Source organism: Sinocyclocheilus grahami, unplaced genomic scaffold, assembly GCF_001515645.1.
Source record: "Sinocyclocheilus grahami isolate Dianchi unplaced genomic scaffold, SAMN03320097.WGS_v1.1 scaffold1449.1, whole genome shotgun sequence".
Lineage (NCBI taxonomy): Eukaryota > Metazoa > Chordata > Actinopteri > Cypriniformes > Cyprinidae > Sinocyclocheilus > Sinocyclocheilus grahami.
This window is the reverse complement of record NW_015506628.1, coordinates 179,280-183,197: the sequence shown is the minus strand read 5'-3', so window position 1 is coordinate 183,197 and position 3,918 is coordinate 179,280. Positions and strand designations below refer to the sequence as shown.

At 38.8% G+C, this 3,918-nt stretch overlaps 1 pseudogene; it reads right to left on the bottom strand.

Annotated features, from left to right (window-relative positions):
* The window catches only part of LOC107570367 (uncharacterized), a 14,884-nt pseudogene extending 12,599 nt beyond the window's left edge, over positions 1 to 2,285 (bottom strand).
* Positions 2,286 to 3,918: the final 1,633 nt, after the last annotated feature.

Here is a 3,918-nt window from a genome sequence, read left to right as displayed (position 1 = left end):
GTGTCTCTGTAATTTAGAGACACTTATAAATTAGGTGTTTTCCATTTACAAATATTATAAAGTTCTTAAAGGGACAGTTCACCCAAAAATTAAAACTGTCTTCATTTAGGCTACTCAGCATCATGTCATTCCAAACCTGTATTAATTTCTTTCTTCTGTGGAACATAAAAGAAGATATTTTGAGAAATTCAAGAAATGTTTGTCCATACAGTAGAAATTAAGAGTAACCAAAGTGGTTTTGTAACATTCTACAAAATATCTTTTGTGTTTTACAGAAGAAAGTAAGTCATACAGGTTTGGAAAGACGTGAGGGTGAGGAAAGGATGACAGCATTTATTAGCAGTACATTTCTTATGTTCTAGCACTGTATGAAAGTTCGTAAGATGCAGTTCTTAAACTAGGGACAACCGCTACAGATTGTCCAGGCAGAACAATAAATCACTTGGTCCATGTCCACAAAAAAAGATCCTTTACTGTTGTCTTTGATTCATACATCAGTATGGGTGTGGTTCTATAAATGAACAATAATAACAATAATGAATATATATATATATATATATATATACACACACAATTTACCCGTCACTACGCAACAAATAATGGCGTGGCGGGTGCACTGGTTTCCTTTGCATTGAAGCAATAACGAAAAATAAAAAATTGCCTGAAGACTCGCACCGTGTCTACACCAGATGCGACAAAATACTATATAACCCATTATAATCTGTGATGCGGCCTACACTGGATGCGGCCTACACTGGATGTGGCGCAGCACAGCACAACAAATCCCCGACTGTAAACTGATGCCTCGTTCTATTTATGACATAGGCCTACTGTTTGACAAAGTACAAATGATTTGCAGTGGTCACTTAGTCGCATCCAGTGTGGACTTACCTCAAACTATGTTTTTTTTTTCATATTTGTTTAATTTTTTGGCTAGTAGAAATTATGAATGGCCGGTAACTTAAAAATTTAGTAGCCAAGTTGGCTGGTGAGTGAAAAAGTTAAATTCAAACCCTGAATATAACACTTCAAACGTATATAAATGCAGTGGTGGACAGTAACGGAGTAGTTTTACTTCGTTACTGTACTTAAGTACATTTTTCAAGTATCTGTACTTTACTGGAGTAGTTGGTGGGGATGGGACCTCTGTAGGAGGGCTCTACATGACGATATGGAGGAGAAGGAGGACGCACTGGGTGGTATGGCTGATATGTCTCAGGCTGAGCGTAATCTGCATACTGTCGTGGGGTCAAGGGTCTTGGTTTGTCTGCAGGAATAGGAGCTGGATGATCATAGTAGTCTGAGTGTCTCTCATAATGTACATGATGAGCTAATGTATCCCTTGGAGTAAGTCTCTCATCTTGATAAACTGGACTTGTGGCTGAATAAGCATGATAAGGTTGCCGATGACCTTGTGGTTCAGTGGAAGGGAAATAACTGGCATTTCTGCGGTTTAGGCTATGATCTGTATAAGTCCCATAAGTAGCTGCTGTCTCTTGGCTGTAGTCCTGATGCATAAACTGAACAGCTGCGGAAGATTGTCTGCAATCTCTTTGATCAGTGGACAGATAGTTATGGCCTCTGTGGTCCATGTTGTAGTAACCACAGTGTCTGTCTATATGCCTAATGCCGAGTTGAGGATGTGTAACATCTTCTTGATGAGCTAGCTTAGCATGGGTTGCAAAAGGGGCATAAGGAGAGAAGGGATGACTTGAAGTTGGCCGATTTGCAGAGCTTGGTAGTCTCAGTTCTCCAAGGTTATCAGTGAGATATTCAATCTCTTTGTGACTGACTGATTGAGAATGCAGAGGGTATCCTCGTGAATCTACAGGCAGTGCCCTCATGAGCTGAGGAAGATCGTCTTGATCTCTAGGCAGAACTGGCCTGCCCTCAGTGGTTGCTGTATATGGGCTTGAGGAAAGAACTCTCTGATCTGTATCAATTATTTGCCTTGGAGAAGTCCGAGTACGGGGCTTTGGCTGTGGCAGTGGCTGCGGCAAACCTTGATATGTCTCCACAAATGAGCTTCTTTCACTTGATCCAGTGCTTGTATCTTTATTTGGTTCTGGTCCGCTTCCAGTACATGGGAACTCTTTAAATGCAGGCCTTTCACCTGGTTCAAGTCCAGTGGCATACTTTGTGTACTGTTCATCATCAGAATGAAGTGGCTGATGTGGCACAGCATAATCAACATAGAAGTCATCTAAGTATCTTGGTGGGATGACTTGTCGACGTGGACGAACCACTGGTGAATCTGGGGTAGCCTGTCTTTTTGTTCTGGACATGGTGTTGCTGTAGTAGTTGCCTAAATCCAGCTCGAAGGACCAATTTTGTATGAAAGTTCTTAAGGTGCAGTTCTTAAACTAGGTGACAACCGCTACAGATTGTCCAGGAAGAACAATAAATCACTTGGTCCATGTCCACAAAAAAAGATCCTTTACTGTTGTCTTTGATTCATACATCAGTATGGGTTTGGTTCTATAAATGAACAATAATAACAATAATGAATATATATATATATATATATATATATACACACACAATTATGAGGCAGAAACAGTAATAACTGAACAATATAAAGTAATAATACAATAGCATACATATTTGTACATATTTATAAGTCCAGCAGGTGTAAATTTTCTCAGGTTTATACATATATTCACTTTAAATCAACTATCAAATAAAGCAGAATTACATATTTCCACATAATACTAAAACAGCTGCATTCAAAGTCTTATTCAGCGTGTTTTATGCTGAAATGAATGCGTGATTGAGGTTACGTGCGCATTGACAACTTCAAAGAATTAGTGACCATTTAGTTTTGCAATATAACGTAAAAGTAATTAAATCTAACAACAGATACACAAAAGAGTATTTAACTACTTACTTTTAAGATGTACGCACACAGTATGAACAAAAATCAGCGAGAAATTGGACCAGATCAGCACGATGATCAGTACAAACTGACGCAACTTCGATGCATGTCTGAACATGAACAGTCTTTGATTGACATTCAGTTCTGCTGATTTAAACCAATGAAATTACAGAAATAATAGGTGATTCAGAGATAATAAGTATTTTCTTAACTGCAATATAATAAATATCCAGTGGAGGGCGCCAGCGTCATTATTAAAGCTTGGCCTTTTGTACAAGCACAAAATCAATGCTTATACTGTCAAGTGCATTTCTATGTGACAAAAATGCAGTAGGCTATTAGTTTGTTGCATTTGCTGTGAATTCAGTAATATATAATTATTTGTTTTTGTCCTCATTTATTTATTTATTTACTTACTCCAACTGAAGGCCCTATAACACAGCCAAACATTCACAGGGGACCTTGAGGGCCGGGTAGGCTGGATTTGTCCAGGGCCGAATTTGAACTCCAGTCCAGCCATGTACCCATCACTATGCAACAAATAATGGCGTGGCGGGTGCACTGGTTTCCTTTGCATTGAAGCAATAACGAAAAATAAAAAATTGCCTGAAGACTCGCACCGTGTCTACACCAGATGCGACAAAATACTATATAACCCATTATAATCTGTGATGCGGCCTACACTGGATGCGGCCTACACTGGATGTGGCGCAGCACAGCACGACAAATCCCCGACTGTAAACTGATGCCTCGTTCTATTTATGACATAGGCCTACTGTTTGACAAAGTACAAATGATTTGCAGTGGTCACTTAGTCGCATCCAGTGTGGACTTACCTCAAACTATGTTTTTTTTTTCATATTTGTTTAATTTTTTTGGCTAGTAGAAATTATGAATGGCCGGTAACTTAAAAATTTAGTAGCCAAGTTGGCTGGTGAGTGAAAAAGTTAAATTCAAACCCTGAATATAACACTTCAAACGTATATAAATGCAGTGGTGGACAGTAACGGAGTAGTTTTACTTCGTTACTGTACTTAAGTACA